The 19,873-nt window shown below is 42.6% G+C and overlaps 1 pseudogene; it reads left to right on the plus strand.

Annotated features, from left to right (window-relative positions):
- The first annotated feature begins 13,083 nt into the window (after positions 1 to 13,083).
- Positions 13,084 to 13,729, plus strand: LOC102240567 (annotated as a pseudogene).
- The last annotated feature ends 6,144 nt before the right edge of the window (positions 13,730 to 19,873 follow it).

Here is a 19,873-nt window from a genome sequence, read left to right on the forward strand (position 1 = left end):
TAGCCAGAGTTTTTAATATTAAGCTGAATGCTCTTTTACATGATATCTGTAAATTCCATTTATTTGGCAAAGTAAGAGCTAAAATTCATGTCATTGAATTTCAGAAACGCGGACTGCCTCACACTCACATATTATTGATATTAGATAGTGAGTCCAAATTATGTTCCTCTAATTAATTCCCTTTCAATGTGCATGAATTTCGTGCACCGGGCTACTAGTTTGTAAATAACATCACATTTTAAATACAATAAAGGAGCTTCTATTTAAAGAATTCTACCTTTCAATCCATTCTCTATGTTATCTCTAAAATCATCTTTTGAAAGTTATAAATCAGAGCATGACACTCCTGCTCTTGCTAAAAGTGTTCAGTGATTTCCTATTTCTTACACCTAATCTCTCTATCTGTAGAAACTTCAGTGTTCTCACTCCAATTATAACAACAACAATCTTTTCGCTCCTGAGACATAAAGTGAGGATTACTCCTAACCTCACATGAGTCTGGTTATTATATGTAAGTGGTCTTCTAGATCGGAACAACATGAATGCAATGGAAACCATAGCAACACATTGATTTTCTTTTAATATTTGCTTACTTTTATACTTTGCCATTCTTTAGGATAGCTATTTCTTTTTGTCTGGTGAACCCATTAATTTCCACTTGAAGTATCACCTTCTTTTTGTACTTGCTCAATGTCTGCAACAGTTAACTGTCCTGATGGCTGTATTCCTAAAGTATTTGAGCATCTATTATAACAATTAAGTGTGATTAATTATGCCAGAGTATCTTAGTCTTCTCCAATGTCCCCCAAGATCTGTGAGGGCAGTGGAATCTCTTTTACACAGCTTGTGTCTTTAGGGCCTGAAATATAGTCTGTACTTAACAAATGCTGAAAAAATGAATAAAACAATGGCAGATCCTTTTATAAAATGAAGAGCTCTTTCTGTGATGCAAATAACATACCCTGATTCATTTGGTTTATGAGTTTGGATATTTGTCTGGTGGATTTTTGTTAATTGTGGTACAACAATATGTCCTGTAGCTTCAAAGAGAACAATAGGAACATTTTCTCAGATATCCCATGCCTAATACAGTGATTTATCCACTAGAATGTCAGAAATGACTCAGGTAAGTGATAGAAAGGAAAATGAAAACCCCAGGCATCAATCTATTTTGTTACAAATTGTCAACCTCAGTTCCTTTACAAGACTGGAAAAAATATAATAAAGTTATCTGCTTTGAGTTTCCTCTTTCCCTTCCTAGAGGAAGTACCATTCTAGAGCAATGTCCAGAGGGCTGGAGGTACTCTGGCCCAGGTGGTGGTGGGGCGAGTACTGGCTTCATCATTCCAGCATACCAGAGGGTGCAGAACCCTCTCCTGTCCTCTGCAGCAATTGAAGTTTGGTTGATACCTCCGGAAAAATACACCTCAAAATTCTTCCGTTCAGTAGGCCTTCTTTGATCAACCCCTCAGTGCAGTGTAAATTCCCAGTTTTGAACAAAACTGCTTTGTAAATCTTCTTAAGCATTTTATATGTCAGTTCAAGATTCCTAATTATACTTAAGTCTTCCTCAGGAACAAATGTACATGATCCCTTTCTTAGATGTCCTCTTTCCACACCCAAAGGCTACCAGCATAAAATTTTCCTAATGTTGACAAATGAAATATTTACATCTATGGGATATATTTACCCTGTCTTCAACTTTCTCTCACTCCTTCAATCCCTTCTATCAAGTGACATATAGAATATTGAATTCAGATGATTTATTTTTTATTTAGAAAATATCGTAGCATCTCTTAAAAGTCATTGGAAGTCCAAAATTGCCAAAAATAAAATCTTATGCTATTATTTCAAAACCAGGATAGAACAAATGTATGGTAAGTCCAGAAACCTGGGTTTTAGTCCTGGTTCTATCCTGATAAGCATTACTTTGGTTATTAATTACTATGCATTATTGTTTCAGATTCCAAATATGTAAAATAATAAGAAAAGCAACAACAATAATAATAACACTAATACTCTGCCATGGTCATAGAATAGGTGGAAAGATCAATTAGATAGGATTAAAACTCACTTTGGAAAGAAAAAATCATGACCTTTGAAGTGTCCCTATTTCCTTTCATGTGTTGTATGACATACATACTCAGGGCAGGCTGGTAAATTGGTTCTCCCAGGAGAGAAAAAAAGATCCCAGTTTTTAGTGGTTACTGATTTCTGTGGTAAGTACTCCCACATGGTTGATTTCAAGCTGCCAACAGTTTAACAACAAGCTAACAAAATTCTTGACTATTTACAATTGGTTCTTGACACAATTGGCTTCAGTCCACGACTGCATATTAGGTCACATATTAGATTAGGTCATTGCAAAATGACACACTAACCCCCCAAATCAACCATTTCAATGTGGGAAAGTAAAGATTACTCCTAACCCTTACATAAGTCCTTCAGTTGTCATCTTTATATGGTCTTCTAGATTTGGACACCATGAGTGCAGAGAAAACATGGCAAAAAACTCAACACACTAAATTTTATAAATATTTGCTTTTCTTTCTATTTTGCAACAAAATAAAATTTACTATGGCCACCCAGTTAGAACTCAATGGCTATAGCAGGTAATTATTTTGCATCCTAAGTTAAATGCAAAAAAGTAATAATAATTAATATTACAGACTAGTGGCCCAGTGCATGGATTCATGCACATTGAAAGGAAATTAATTAGAAGAAACATTTTAATATCACTATTCTCCCTTTCTCTACAATAGAAGTGTCAACCAAATTCACGATCGGCAATGACAGATCGAAACACATGTATGTGACTGGCACCAGCAAGAGCTTTATACATATCATGCATGCGAGAGTCAACTTAGCCTTTTATAAATATAGAATAAACTTGCTTAATTAGACCTTCTTTCTGATGTAGCTAAACTTTTTCCAGCCCAGTGAAGCACCCCAACTTCTCTTTCAGGTAATTGTCAGCAACACAGCAGTAAATATCAACATGAAGCAGATTATTATTGTAGATCATGCAGGGAGAATAGAGGGTAAAATATTTAACTGTAGCAGTGTTTGACTATATTCTGCACAGTGAGAAAACCTGAAGTCATTTTCAAGTTCCATTATTTCTTACTTCTTTTCAGTCAGGTCAAATTTCTAAACCTTCTAAATCTCCGTTGTCTTGCTAATGAAAAGAAAATAGGATTCTACTGAGTCTTCTATCTACCTACTCCAGGACTTCTGTGAGGATCAAATGAGATGAGGCAGACCACTCTGAGTGACAACCTACAAACCCTGGCTAACTTTGGAAATAACCATGCTGACTACTTCTAAACTGAGAGAACCCGTTTCAGCTCCAGTGTCCAACTCACGGGCTCTCAGTGGCACCCTCAGTCACTCCCACTAGAGGCACGCCAAACCCGGAACTCCTCTGTGACACGGAGCCCTCACCTCTCCCTCTCAGCACGTGACTCATGTGTGGCCTTGATCAGACTTCCTACCTCCGCCAGCCTAACTACTAATCCATCTTTGAAACTCAGCTCCGATATAGGTAGACTCTGATCTCTTACCTAAAAATCTGGGTTAGCTATTTCTTAGCTAGTGCTCCCATGTGCATAACTGTGCACAACCTGGATGTATAACTCCATCGAAGCACTTGCTACGCTGTAGCGAATTCTCTCTTTACTTGCCACTTCCCCACTTTCCCACTACACTCTATGGCTGTTTCTTTCTTTTTTTTAAAAACTATATTGAATTTTTAAAGAGAGGAAGTGAGAGGGATAGAGAGTTAGAAACATCGATGAGAGAGAAACATCGATCAGCTGCCTCCTGCACACCTCCTACTGGGGATGTGCCCGCAACCAAGGTACATGCCCTTGACCAGAATTGAACCTGGGACCTTTCAGTCTGCAGGCCAACGCTCTATCCACTGAGCCAAACCGGTTAGGGCTGTGGTGCTGTTCCTTTGTAAATGGCCAGTGTGCATCATGGCAGCTCCTGCATTGAGCGTCTGCCCCCTGGTGGTCAGTGTACATGATAGTGACTGGTCGGACGGTCAGAGGGACACAGCATATTAGCCTTTTATAGATAGAGATAATGTTTAATGAATGCTTTTGATGTGCCAAGCATTTCATATATAGTAATTCATCTATTCCTCACAATCACAATATGAGTAATTATTATGCCCCACATTACACGGAAGGAAATTAAAGCCTAAGTGCACAGTAGGTAAAGGGAGTGAGATGCATCCTGTGCCATCTGGTATTAGCCAGGGCTCTTTACCACTGAACGTTAGTCGCTCCAATTTCCTGGTGATCTACCATTAGCCTAGCACTGACCTATTCTACCAATGAAACTAGCTAGTTACATTTATCACAGTGAAGTTATGTTCCATTTCCACCCTTGGCTTACAGCAGGAAACATTCTTGAAAAATTCTGTTCATTAAGAGAGCAAACTAATTGGTTTATATTAATGGCTCAGATATCCCCCTCATCTGATCTTAATTTCGATTATCTTTTCCATATGGTAATTCCCTTGCACTGGATCTGTAGCAGGGTAGAGTGTTTTCTCCAAAACTGTAGAAATAAATGGTATAATATTGGGTAAAGTGAACTCTTCCTGCTTTTTCCTACCTATGCAATGCCTGGTCCCTAGCCCTAAAAAAAGCTTTCTTACTTGGAGTTTGATTTTCATATTATTGTGAATTTCCTATAAATAGAACTTCCCATTTTTTTTCTTTAGCTACACCAAGACCAAGATAAAAATAAACATTAAGTTCTTAATAGACTGGAAGGAGGGTCATGGAATGGGTTTGGGAAAGAAGTTTGCTTTTTAGTGAATGGCAAACTTAGTTTGGTTTATAGGCAGAGGTACAGGGGAGTGTCGTTGAGAGATAATTTTCACGGCAGAGCAAAAAAAATATGACAGGCTAAGCAGCATTCTAGTTCTCCCAAGAGAAGTGCTGCAAAAAGCTGCATAAACAGACATTTCATTTTATTAACTGCTGCAGGGGAGGAAGTCTGTTGTGAAGAACTGTTTATTGTCATGGGATCTCTGCCTTCTTTGGAACTTCTCTATATAAAAAAAAAAAATGGAAGGAGCCCTGGTTGATGTATCTTAGTGATTAGAGCATCAGCCTGCACACTAAATGGTCATTGGCTCAATTTCCTGTCAATGACAAGTACCTGGATTGCTGATTTGATCTCTGGCCCCAGTTTGGGCGTGTGCAGGAGGCAACCAATTGATGTGTCTCTCTCACATCGATGTTTCTCTCTCTCTTTCTCCCTCTCTCCCTCACTTCCACTCTCTCTAAAAAATCAATGGAGAAAATGTCCTCAGGTGAGGATTAAAGAAAAAGGAAGGAACTGGGGAGGGTAGGGCACAAGGAAACTTGTGGGAGGATCTGACCCATCTTCACTATAGAAGGATTCCCCAGACTTCCTTCTCAGTGCATGCCAGTGAAAATGTTTACCCAGCTGTATGTGTAAAGCATGCTGCAGTTCTTTCTGCAAGTAGTCATAGTTCAAAAAGCTTAGTTTGACCTGTGACCTTTTAGAACTTGCATTGCAAGAAGCAAACCATAGCAGGGTTCTATTCTATTGGTATTTAAAAAATGGCCTCTTCTAGATAATATTTCTGCTTTCCTTCACTCTCTTTTATCAATCTCATTTTAGAATTACAAAATTCCTTAAATTATTTTTACAAGTAAAATTACTGTATAAATAATCTATAAAGACCCAATTCAGTCTATACCATAAGATATTTTTTTTCTCTAGTTAGCCTCTGAGTTTCAGAAATATTTGATTAGCTGCAAGTGCTAAGTAAACAATGACTGTGAGAAGTGTAGGTAAAAAGGATGCTCTAATTTGAGTCTTTCTGGTTCAGTTAGGGACAAAGGCAATTTAAGAATTTTTGACTCAGCTGGAATCAAAGCTATACATTATGGAACTACATAAACACGAATTTTTAAAACATTTCCAGTCATATAAGAGGTTTTCATATGGTGAATGCTAAATTATATTTGTCATTTTTTATTATTTTATTTCAATTGGCAAGTTTTTAATGTTTCTTAATGTGATATATATACAATATTAAAACAAAATAACAAATGAGGCGTGGCACATAGTTAGTAATAAGGTTCTGTTGAATGAATGCATGGATTAAAGAATTATAAGCCCTTCCTCAGCCCTAGTCCTAACTCCAGTTCCCAAAGATAAGCATTTTAAAATCAAAGCTAAGTTTTTCTTTAAGACTTTATTTTTTATGTGCTTCTGAATAGGAAAACATTTACTTGTTAAAATGTCTATACTACTCAAAGTAATCTACAGATTCAATGCAGTCCTATCAAAACAACAATGGCATTTTTCACAGAACTAGAACAAATAATCCTAAAATTTATACAAAGCCACAAAAGACTCTGAACTGCCAGAACAGTCTTGAGAAAGAAGAACAAAGTTGAAGGTATCATGCTACCTGATCCCAACTATACTACAAGGCTATAGTAATCAAAAGAGCATGGTACTTGCATATAACAGACGCATAGATCAATGAAACAGAATTGGGAGGCCAGAAATAAATCCATGCTTATATGGTCAATTAAACTATGCAAAAGGAAGCAAGAATATGCAAAGTGTTAAAGACAGTCTCTTTAATAAATGGTGTTGGAAAAACTGGACAGATACATGTAAAAAAAAAAAGAAGCTATTCCACTTTTTAACCCAATATACAAGAATAAAGACAAAATGGATTAAAGACTTAAATGTAAGAACTGAAACCACAAAACTCCTAGAAGAAAACATAGCTCTTAGTAACATTTAAAAAAAATTTATTGAATTTATTGGGATGACATTGGTTAAGAAACTTATATAGTTTTTAAGTGTATTAGTCTATAATATATCATCTGATATTGTATTGTTGTGTTCACCACCCAAAGTCAAGTCTTCTTCCATCGCCATTTATCCTCCTTTACCTTCCCATCCCATTTTCCCTCTAATAGTCTCCATACTGTTGTTTGTGTCTATTTGTTTTGTTGTTGTTGTTATTGTTATTGTTGTTTGCTTAATTCCTTCACCTATTTCACCCAGCCTCCTAACCCCACTCCTCTCTGAAAGCTGTTGGTCTGTTCTCTGTATCTATGAGTCTGTTTCTATTTTTTTTGTTATTTTGTTCACTAGAGTCCACATATAAATGAAAACATGTGGTATTTGTCTTTCTCTGACTGGCTTATTTCACTTAGCATACTTCTCTCTAGGTATATCCATGCTGTCACAAAAGGTAAGATTTCATCTTTTTTACAGCCAAGTAGTAATCAATTGTGTAAATGTACCACAGCTTTTTTATCCACTCATCTACTGATGAACACTTAGTCTGTTTCCAAATCTTGGCTATTGTAAATAACACTGCAATGAACATAGGGGTGCACATATTCTTTCAAAGTAGTGTTTCAGATTTCTTCAAATATATTCCATAAAGTATAATTGCTGTGTCATAAAACATTCCAATTTTGAATTTTGTACTCTGAGACTTTTGCTTAGTGGCCTCAGATCCAGCACTGGCGCAGAGTTTGAACCCGCATCAATCTGGTAAACACCACTCACTCCTACCTGATGACTCACTGAGAACCTACATAATGCAACTTGAGGTCCATTGGAGGCTCTTTCAGTGACTTAGCCTAACAGGCAGCTGGCAGGTGAAGACAGGTAGTGGTGGATCTCAGGGTGACTTGGGCCTTTTGCCTACTATCACCTGGGCTCAGTGCTGATGGAAGCTATCCTTGGTCCTTCCCATGCACACCAAGGCCAAGCAGAGGCAGACACAAACTGTGCAGCACTTTGAGCTCCAAATAGGTTGTCCTGGGCCAGACACAGGCAGTGTCTGACATTGACCTGCACCCGAGTCCCTCCCAAGAGGCCCCAGAATAGATACACCAAGTGGTCAGCTTCAGAGAAGGGTCCAATTGACCTCAAAAGCAGCATATCCAAAGGGAGATCTCAGCAGGCACTAAACACTGCTGAGGAAAATTCTGCTTTGTGTGGTCAGCACCTGCATGGAAGCTCATATACTTTGTTTGGGGTTGATCCTCACAGTCAGTCATCCTGAGAGTTGACTCCATGCATGAGTGGGCCAAAAGTAATCAAGACTCAATTACAACAGGATGCCTCACATAAGCCACCCCAAGGGTCATTCCTGGACCACCCAGATCAGGTGATCAAGGAGACTGTACCACTGGATCCCAAAGAACACCTACTACATTAGGCCAATTTAACAAGACCAGAAGACATTTCAGATCTACCTAACACATAGAAGCAAGCACTAAGAGACACCCAAAATGGGTTGGCAGGAAAATGTGCCCCAAATGAAAGAATAGAAGAAATCTCTAGAAAAAGAGCTAAATAAAACAGTCATACAATTTACCAGATATAGAGTTTAAAAAAATGGTTATAAGGAGGCTCAAGAAACTTAGTGAGAACTGCAACAGCATGGATGAAGTAGAGGATCAAATCAGCAATTTGGAAGACAAGTTAGTAGAAAGTGCCCAATCAGAGCAGCAGAGAATTTAAAAAATGAGGATACTTGAAGGGACCTTTGGGACTATATAAAGCCTAACAATATCTGCATCTTAGGGGTACTACATGATAGGAGAAGAGACAGAGCAAGGGATCAAGAACCTATTTGAGGAAATAATGGCAGAAATGTTACCTAACCTGGCGAAAGTAAAAGGCACACAAGTCAAGGAAGCACAAAGAGTTGCAAAGAAGAAGAATCCAAAGAGGCCCACCCCAAGACATATAATTAAATGGCAAAGGTTAAAGACAAACAGAGAATCTCAAAATCTGCAAGAGAAAGACAGTTGCCTACAAGGGAGCTCCCATAAGACTGTCAGCTGATTTGTCAACAGAAAATTTTCAGGCCAGAAGGGATTGCCATGAAATATTCAAAGTGATAAAAAACAAGGATAACTCTATCCAACAAGGCTATCATTTAAAATTGGAAAAAAAAGAGCTTTCCAGATAAGAAAATCGGAAGAAGTTTTTTACCACCAAACCAGTATTACAAGAAATGTTAGGGGGTTTTCTTTAATAAAGAGGAAAAAAAGAAGAGGAATAATAATAATGATGAGGAAGAGGAGGAAGAGGAGGAGGAGAAGAAACAACAAAGGAACATATTAAAAAATAAAATAGCAAAAAATACGTGCCTATCAATAATCACTTTAAATGTAAATGGCTTAAATACATCATCAAAAGACTTAGAGTAGCAGAATGGATAAAAAAACAAAACCCATACATATGCTGTCTACCAGAAACACACCTCAGAATGAAAGACACACAGAGACCAAAAAGTAAAAAAAATATTTTATGCATGTGGAATGAAGAAAAGCTGGGGTAGGAATATTTATATCAGATAAAATATACCTTAATACAACTATAATATGAGAAAAAGGAGGACACTACATAATGATAAAGGGAGAAATACAAAAAGAGGATATAATGCTTGTAAGCATTTATGCACCCAACATAGGAGCACCAAAATACATCAAACAAATCTTGATGGATATAATGGGAGGGATCAATACTAATACAGTCATAGTAGGGAATTTTAACACCCCATTGATATCAATAGATAAATCTTCCAGACAATATATCCACAAGGGAACAACAGACATAAATGCTACACTAGTCCAGATAGATTTAATTGATATTTTCAGAGCATTTCACCCCAACACAACAGAATATACATTCTTTTCAGGTACACATGGAACATTTTCTAGAAGAGACCACATGTTAGGACACAAAACAAGTCTCAATAAATTTAGAAGACAGAAATCCTGTTAAGCATCTTATCTGACCACAATGGTATGAAACTGAGAAATCAATCACAAGAAAAAAACCTGAAAACACACAAACACTTGGGGTCTAAATAACAGAAAATTAATGGGTCAACAATGAGATCAAAGCAGAAATCCAAAGATACCTTGAGACAAATGAAAATGAACACACAACCCAAACCTATGGGACACAGCAAATGTGGTCCTAAGAAATTTATAGCAATACAGGCCTATCTCAAGAAACAAGAAAAATGAACAATCTAACTTTACACTTAAAGTTACTAGAAAAAGAACAATAAAGAAAATCCAAAGTGAGTAGAAGAAAGGAAATAATAAAATCAGAGCAGAAAAAAAAAATTAGCATCTGGAAAACACACGCCACACAGTACAAAAGACCAATGAAACCAAAAGCTGGTTCTCTGAAAAGATAAACAAGATTGACAGCCTTTAACAAGACTCATGAGGAGATCCACCATGGCGGCCAATAGGACTGCAGGGAGGGAGAGAGTGTGACAGAGTAAAGAAGTGAGAGGGGCATGTGTGGTATGTGTGTGGGTGAGTGAAGGACAGATAGATATCTCAGGAGTCCCAGGGACTGGTAGATCAGGCTCTCCTAGATGGGGAGCCCCTGCTACCGCTGTGGGCACTCCCAGGCCAGGTAGGCTTTGGTGAGGAACCTATGCCATCTTGTAGAGGGGAGCAATAGAGGCCAGGAGTGCTGCCACACCACACCCAGACCGATCTCAAACAGCACCCCTGGACCTGTGTAGGGAGCCGCTTGCCAGCCATAACATGCGAAAATCACCACCATGCTCCAGCAGTGAGCAGCGCGGTACTGCGACGTGGGTCCCAGACATCTGCAGTGAGTGTGCACCAGACAGACCTCCAGAGCTGTGCCTCCCAGCCGGAGCCTAAACCCAACATCCCAGGATCCTACACTTCAGGTCCCTGCACTGTGAGTGCAAGCCACCAATACCACACTTCCCACTCCATCCCTGATCCCAGTACAGAACCACAGCCCGGTGAGTGCTACAACCCCCTCCTAGACAGAGTGCACTCTGCCACCAGCACAGTGGGGTAAACATAGTCTATTCAATAAATGGTGTTGGGTAAATTGGACAGATACATGCAAAAAAAATGAAACTAGACCACCTTCTTACACCATACACAAGAATAAACTCAAAATGAATTAAAGATTTAAATGTAAGACTCAAAACCCTAAAAATCCTAGACTAAAGCATAGCAATATTTTTTCTGATATGTCACTTCGGGCAAGGAAAACAAGAGAAAAAATAAACAAATGGGACTACATCAAACTAAAAAGTTTTTGCATAGCAAAGGAAACCATCAACAAATGAGAAGACAACCCATCTAATGGGAGAACATATTCACCAATGATACATCTGATAAGGGGTTAATAACTCAAATTTATAAAGCTCTTATACAACTTAAGACAAAAACAACAACAAACAAACAAACAAAACAAACCCAATTCAATTAAATAATGGGCAAAAAAAAAAATGGGAAGAGGACCTAAATAGACACTTTTCCAAAGAGGGCATAAGATGACCAATAGAGCTATGAAAAGATGCTCAACATCACTAATCTTCAGAGAAATGCAAATTAAAACCACAATGAGATATCACCTCATACATGTCAGAATGGCTATCATTAATAAATCAACAATCGTTGTTGAGGATGTAAAGGGAACCCTCGTGCATTTTTGGTGGGATTGCAAATTTGTGTAGCCACTAGGTAAAACAATATGGAGGTTCTTTAAATAATAAAAATAGAACTACTATTTGACCCAGCAATCCCACTTTGGGGTATTTATTTGAAGAAATCCAAAACACTAATTCAAAAAATATATATGCACCCCTATGTTCATTTCAGTATTATTTACAACAGCCAAGATATGGAAGTAACCCCTGTGCCCATCAATACATGAGTGGGTAAAAAATTAGTGGAACATATATACAGTAGAATATTACTTGGTCTTAAAAAGTGAAATATAACTTGTGACAATTATGTATGGAGCTAGAGGGTATAATGCTAAGTGAAATAAGTCAGACAGAGAAAGACAAATACCATATGATTTCACTTGTATGTGGAATCTAAAAAATAAAATAAATAAACAAACAAAACAAAAAAACAAAAACAATTCATACATACAGAGTACAAACTGATGGTTGCTAATAGGAGAGGTGTTGTGGGGTTGGGTGAAAAGGTCAGGAAAAGGTCAGGGGGATTAAGAAATACAAATTGGCAGTTACAAAACAGTACCATGAATGTAAATTACAGCACAGGGGATACAGTGTGGTGTATATATATATATGTCACTTCGGGCAAGGACATATATATATATCGCCAGTGTCTGTGACAACTGTGATGACCAAACGACAGGTTACCATGAAGTGCATTGAGCACCTCTTGTTCCCTCCCCCGCCCCACAACAGCCAGCGGGCTGGGAGGTACTGGGGACTGGCAAGCGGGCTGAACAGCTGACCTCTTGGTCCCTGCCCCCGGCCTGCAGGCTCCAATGGATCACCGATGGTGAACAGGGGAATCGGGGTGGGTGGCAGGAGGACTGGGTTGGCTGTCAGGCCGTTGGGATACCAGCTCATCCCTGGCTGCTCTTGGGCTCAGGCCTGCAGGAAAGCAGGCACCAGGGACTTCACCTCCATGCGTGTGCGCCAGGCGGCTACTGATGGAACGTGCTGCTCGGCGCTCACGCCAGGGCGGGTAGGTCGCAGGCTCACCCCACAGCTTCCATCAGCTCCTCAAGGCCCAGCAATTAGACCAGAATCACCACGGCCCCTCGCTGGGTTGGCCCCACCCTCCAAGGAGCGGTTAGAGGCACCCCTAGGCAACACAATAGGGTCTGAGTTTGATGGGGGAAAGTCAAAGAAATAGGGGAAGGTGTTAAGGGTCTGCGGGGCTGGGGTGGTCCATCTGGAGTAGGTCTGGAGTGTGCTGGGGAAGAAAGAAGAAAATCCGATTAGAAAACGGCATCTCCGCCAGCCTCGACCCCGAAATGGCGCTGCTGGCCAAGCACCTGCTGAAGCCGCTGCCCGCAAACAACAAGATCGAGACCGGGCCCTTCCTGGAGGCGGTGTCCCACCTGCCACCCTTCTTCCATTGCCTTGGGTTCCCAGTGTTTACGCCCATCAAGGCAGACATAAGTGGTAACATCACGAAAATCAAAGCTGTGTACAACACCGACCCGGCCGAGTTCCAGAGCATCTCCGCCAGCCTCGACCCCAAAATGGCGCTGCTGGCCAAGCACCTGCTGAAGCCGCTGCCCGCAAAAAACAAGATCGAGACCGGGCCCTTCCTGGAGGCGGTGTCCCACCTGCCACCCTTCTTCCATTGCCTTGGGTTCCCAGTGTTTACGCCCATCAAGGCAGACATAAATGGTAACATCATGAAAATCAAACTTATGTACAACACCGACCCGGCCAAGTTCCCGACCCTGCAGAACATCCTGGAGGCGGAGAATGAAATGTATGGAGCGGAGTGGCCCAAAGTGGGAGCCATGCTAGTGCTGATGTGGCTGAAAAGGGGCCTCCGCTTCATCTAGGTCTTCCTGCAGTGCATGTGTGATGGGGAGCAGGACGAGAGCCACCACAAGTTCATCTGCCTCAACGCCACCAAGGCCTATGAGGTGGCCCTCAAGAAGTACCACGGCTGGATCGTGCAGAAGACCTTCCAGGCAGCGCCCTACAAGTGTGACTTTCTGAAACCGCTCACCAAGGGCCAGAACGTGACGGAGGAGGAGTGCATGGAGAAGGTCCGCCTGTTCCTGGTCAACTATGTGGCCACCATTGACGTCATCTACGAGATGTACACCAAGATGAACGCTGAGCTCAACTACAAGGTGTAGGCGTGCCCAGCAGCCGGCACTCCCAGAAACAGACGAGCCAGAATCACTGTAAGCAAGCTGGCAGGCCGCTTTGGCCTGCGTCCCCCACAGGGGGCCCAGAGTCTGGCTGGGGTTGCGGGGGACAGCCCTGGTTTCTGAAAAGTCATTTTTGGGGTCTTTCCTAACAGAACAATAAATAACCACCCTACTTCTGAATCACCTTTAATTTCATGACAGGACAGACCGACTGCCTTCATTTCAGTGTGATCAAAATCAGTTAACATTGCTAATAAGTCAAGTCCTAGGGTTTTCTGTCCCCGTCACCCCATGTGGTGCGTGACCCTGGGGAGCTCTGTCATACACCTCATTTTGAAAATGAGGATCTGGTGCAGTGATGTTTCGGGTCGTGTAAGGACCACGAGGAGTCTGATTTGAAATTATACAGGATTTGTTTTTAAAGCAGACTGCTATGTGCTCTCCTGTGGTTGCACAGCCCAGCGTCACAGCGCTGTCAGTATAGACCCCGCTCTTTCCTACTGTCTTTTTTCCAGACAGTTTTTTATAGTTGAAAACAACCAGTAAGCCTTTGATGACCTTGACCAAGGGGACTTTATTTTAAAGCTATCAGGTATGAGTAACTGACCACAGATGACTGAATTTGCATTCTTCTGCATAAGTATTTTCTTCAGGGACAGCCTACCCCACCTAAGAAACTACCTATCATGTGTGTTCTCTCAGAGGGGAGACCCACGAGCCCTTCCGATGCCGAGACCCAAGGAAACACCTTGCTGCCTTAACTGTCGCCCCTGGCACTAACAAGAGCTGTATTTTGAAAGTGTTGGGGTGAATAGAGGGACCCCAAAGAATTCATGTGTGTTAAAAACCCAATGAGGAACAATTGGTGATTTTTATGCAAACACTAAATAATTCTTAATAAATAAATCTCTATTTTAGAATCACACAAAAAAACCACCCAAAAATCTTTGGAGATAGTGAAGGGCAGTTTGTCCAGACTGTTGAGAGCTCAGAATTAGAGTTTAATTGGGATAGAAATCCTGCTAATAGCACCTGATGCCTGAAATCTGAGCACTCTACTTTTAGGTTTTCCAGTTCAAGTTTTTGGAGACTACCTATTAAAACATTCCTGGTTGGAAAGTGTTTGTATAGAAGCCCATAAGTATTAAGTATTTGCTATGTTTACCATGCTTAGCTCTCTGTAAGGAATATAGAATAATGTTAAATGCTTCATGTTCTCAAGAAACATGAATTTTAAAATAAAAAATAAGTAAATATAAATATTAAAAATTAAAAAAAAATAAGAAGCTTGAGTTTTAGGGGCAAAATCAGTCAGGCAGGTGAGAGGTTAGGAGCCAGCAGCCCCAGATTGCGAGAGGGATGTCTATGGAATCCAGCCTAAATCGGCAGTCCTGGATTGTGAGAGGGTGCAGGCTGGGCTGAGGGACCCACCCCCGCTCCTGTGCACAAATTTCATGCACCAGGCATCTAGTCCTATATAATAAAAGCCCAGCGACCAAAATGGCAGAACGACCAGAACCACTGGAGACCAGAATGACCACAGCCCCTCACCCCGGCCAGCCCCACCCCCCAGCAGGGGCCCCCATCAGGGCAGACTGCCGGCCCCCACTCATGCACTGGGCCTTTATAGAAATACTAGAGGCCCAATGCACAAAATTCATGCAAGGAGCTCAGCCCTCATAGCTGCTGCAGCTTGCCTCGGCTCTTGCAGCCCCAGCTTAGTCCAGACGGTCGTCTGGAAGGATGTCAGGAAGGTCATTTGGCTGTCCGGTCTAATTAGCATACTACATTTTTATTATTTATACTAATAAAAGGGTAATATGCTAATTAGACCAGGAGATCTTCCAGAAGTCCTTCCAGACAAAGCCATGGTGGCTGGACCAAGGCAGAGGCCGTTAGGGACGATCAGGCCAGGAGGGGAGGGCAGTTGGGGGTGATAAGGCAGGCAGGGAGATAGGGGGGCAGTTGGGGGTGAGCAGGCTGGCAGGCAGAGTGGTTAGGGGCGATCAAGCAGGCAGGCAGGTGAGCGGTTAGGAGCCAGCGGTCCCAGATTGCGAGAGGGATGTCCCAGATTGGAGAAGGTGCAGGCTGGGGTGAGGGACACCCCCCCTCCACATGAATTTTGTGCACTGGGCCACTAGTTATAGATGAAACCCTACCCTGGCACCACTCCAACCCAACCTGCCAAAGTCTCCTGGAACCACAAAATTAGATCACTGATTCAGGCTAGCAGTTCAAAGTGTAAAGCCTCATTCACATATGAGGAATTCACACCTTTCTCCTTCCCCTTGGACTCCACGTCTCAGAGGAGGCATGCACGGTGTGGACGCACAAATGAAAGCTCAGAAAAGTCACTCTTTTGGGGTCCTGTGGTGCATCCAGGCAGAGAGACAAACTAATCGCCAAAAGCTAAGCACCAAACTCTGTCCCTTCCTCATCCCGAGGCCTCAGCTCCAGACAGGCACTCCCCATGGTAGGATATAAGAACCCTGTCTCAAATCTTCGCAGAATTGGGAATGCTCAGGAGGCCAAGATAATAGAAACCTAAGGACCCAAATTATGGGGCCCATGCCACCAGGGCCCGCTCAGCACAAGGCCAAGGGGAGCTCAGACCAAGTTGTGGTCCAATTCCTAACCCCAGCTGTGCCAGCAAAGCCTCTTTGCTGGGGCAGGATCGCAGGGGGCAGGCCAGGGGAGGGGTGGCCGACCCTCAGCCTCCACTGTGGCTGTTTGCACACATGTAATTAGCTCTAATTATCCCAGGCTTTCAGTTCATGGACTCTGGGCCTGGGAGCTGCACCTGGGGTGAACGTGCCCACAGAGCCACTGCTCCATGGAATGAGCCCTCTCATGGGTCCAGAAAGCTCTATCCCCGTCCACAGCACCCTGTGTCATGTGTCTGTCTTGCCCTGTGCATTTCTCTCCCTGTTCCTTGCTCTCTGATCCTGTTTGCTCATTCCCTATGTCTTGCTGGGTCTTTTGTCTCTGTCTCTCATCGGATCTCTGCCCATGAAGAATACCCTGCTGCCCCCGCAAAGGAACACACACCAGCAGAATCCACCTTTTCAATAAAAAATGACAAGTGGGAAACAGAGCAAATTAAAAAGCATTAACTTAAAAACAATCCATGTGTCTGCAAACGCGTTCCAAATTGCAGCACTTTGGCAGGGGTGGCAGGGGTGGGGCATGTTGGCCACATGTTCTGGAGCTTCAGACACAAAGTATAGGGGGTTCAGCGCCTTGCTATGGACCCCTCCCACTAGCCACCTGGGATGGCAAGGTCTGGGGAAGGGACTTAGTCTATACTCACCCTCACGGACCCCCACCTGATTTCCTAGGACAGTGATGGCGAACCTTTTGAGCTCGGAGTGTCAGCATTTTGAAAAACCCTAACTTAACTCTGGTGCCGTGTCACTTATAGAAATTTTTGGATATTTGCAACCATAGTAAAACAAAGATTTATATTTTTGATATTTATTTTATATTTGCAACAGTAAAACAAAGATTTATATTTTTGATATTTATTTTATATATTTAAATGCCATTTAACAAAGAAAAATCAACCAAAAAAAAAATGTTCGTGTGTCACCTCTGACACGCGTGTCATAGGTTCACCATCACTGGCACTGCTCCTCGTCTAGGTTTCAGACCTGTATGAGAATGCTTTTCCCTCCTTCATCGCCCATCTTTCACTCAATACATCTATTCTGGTTTCATTTTGGTCTCTCCTTCCCGGAGGACCAATTGACATAGAGTGTTTGCATGTGTGCTGGCTTGGGGTCAATTGGTAGAGAAAGTCAAGGTATACTCTTCAGTGGTTCTCAACCTTCTGGCCCTTTAAATATAGTTCCTCATGTTGTGACCCAATCATAAAATTATTTTCGTTGCTACTTCATAACTGTAATGTTGCTACTGTTATGAATCGTAATGTAAATATCTGATATGCAGGATGGTCTTAGGCGACCCCTGTGAAAGGGTCATTCAACCACCAAAGGGGTTGGGACCCACAGGTTGAGAACCGCTGCCCTAGACCCTTTCCCCTGTTCTGGCATCTGCTGGTCCCTTTTACTCCCCCAGTACCTCCAAACTTTCCTATGCTGACCCCAACTCTCCTTCTGCATCAGCCCTCCCCCTCACCACACACACATATTTCACCCTCTCCCTCCCCACCCCCCAGTCTTCTACCCCATACTTCTTCCTGCCCTGCCCCACCTCCATTCTGCCCTCCTGCCCCAGACCACTCAGCAACCCTGGCTCTGGGAGATATGGTTAAAACAAAGCTTTCCTTGGCCAGAAGAGACTCTCCAGGGAGCTGCATGCAGAAAGGCGCTCCCAGTCCTGTACCTGCCACTGCTCCATCCTGCCAGATACCAATCAGAAATTGTGTCTCTGGAGACAGAGGGTAGCAGAGGTAGGCTGCTATCCTTTGAAGCTCCTCATCAAGAGGAAAATCCCCACCCCACCCCCCAAAAAAGTTCACCCTGCTGCCTCCTTTATCACTTTCAGCAACCCTTCTTTGCCCTTTTCCCTGGAAGTGGAAGGATTGGGGCACATCTACACTAATAAAAGACAAAGATGCTAATTGACTGTACCTTCGCTATGCCCCCCAGCCAATCAGAAGAGTATGCAAATTAACCCAACAAAGATGGCGGTTAATTTGCATACACAGGCGCCCAGCAAAGACTGAAGACAGTGTAGAAGGAAGCCAAGCACTGCAGAAGGGAGACAAGCGGCAGAGAAAGGAACAGATCGGAGGTAGCAGAGACGGGAGCGGAGCTGAGGCAGTGGACACAGTATGGAGCAAAGTGGCGGAGGAGGGAGGGAGCCGAGGTGGCAGGGAAGGGAGGGAGCCAGGCGGCGGAGAAGGGACACCCCCTTCTCTGCTTTGCTCTGACCTCAGGAAGCCCAATTCTTGCAGGAATAGGCCCGAGGAAGCCCTATTCTTGCAGGAATCTTCCTGCAATGGGCCTCTAGTCTATATATATAAAAGAGTAATATGCAATTGCCCAAATGGTGGAATGACCAGAACGACTGCTCGACCAGTCACTATGAGGTGCACTGACCACCTCCCAGCCCCTCCCCCTGGCCAGCAGACTCTGATCTCCCATGGCGAAAAGGGAACCAGGGGTGGGTGGCCGCAGGGGGCGGGGCCAGCTGCCAGCAGCCAGGGAAGATGGCCCTGATCACAGGCCAGGCCTAGGGACTGTACCCACACATGAATTTCGTGCGCCGGGCCTCTAGTATTGTAATAACTGTGTGGTGCCATGTGGGTACTTACTCATTAGGGTGATCAGTTTGTAAGTTACATAAGTTTTTGACCACTCTTCTGTCCACGTTTAGGGGAACTCAGAGATGAAGTATGGCTCCAACAGTAAAGATGTCTGGAAAATATTGGACTTTCTGTTTAACCTATGTGACTGTTGAACTCTCTGTAGCCTCAGGCTTGGCTGACTACCCAGAAAACCAGAATGCTACCCAAAGATAAACGTCATGCTCCCAGGAAGGTAGGGAATGAATGTATAGACTGTGGATAACTAACTTCCTGATGTTATCTGTCAACTTAGGAATGCATTGTTTTTTCTTGGCCTATGTGGCTATCCACCATATAGTTTTACTATTAAGTCCCTATAAAAAAAAGATCCTGTTCTGGGAGGGGTGTGATAATTCCCCACCTGCCACCACTGGGAGCAGTTGCCTTACTTTTGTATGTAAGTTTCTCCTGTTAAAGCTCTTATGAATTTGAATAAGGCCATGTGTCAATTCTTCAGAATCCATCCTGAATTCAGACTTTTGGGGCTTTCCACCAACAGCATCTGAAACTAATATAACATTAAATGTCAATTTTAATTGAAATATTTTTAAAACATTTTTTTTAAAAAAAGATGAAACCAGAGGGTCTAAGCAGCTTGGATTACTGAATCACTACACGGAGAACAGCAGATCTGAAGAGTCAGCCAGACCCATGGTGGACTCTGTATGAGTGAGAAACTTTTCTTGTGTAAGGCACTGAGATAATGAGTTGTTTGCTAGGGCTGCATAGTCTAGGCCAGTGGTCGGCAAACCGCAGCTCGCGAGCCACATGCGGCTCTTTGGCCCCTTGAGTGTGGCTCTTCCACAAAATACCACGTGCGGGCGTGCACGTACAGTGCGATTGAAA

The sequence above is a fragment of the Myotis brandtii genome, unplaced genomic scaffold (genome assembly GCF_000412655.1).
Source record: "Myotis brandtii unplaced genomic scaffold, ASM41265v1 scaffold513, whole genome shotgun sequence".
Lineage (NCBI taxonomy): Eukaryota > Metazoa > Chordata > Mammalia > Chiroptera > Vespertilionidae > Myotis > Myotis brandtii.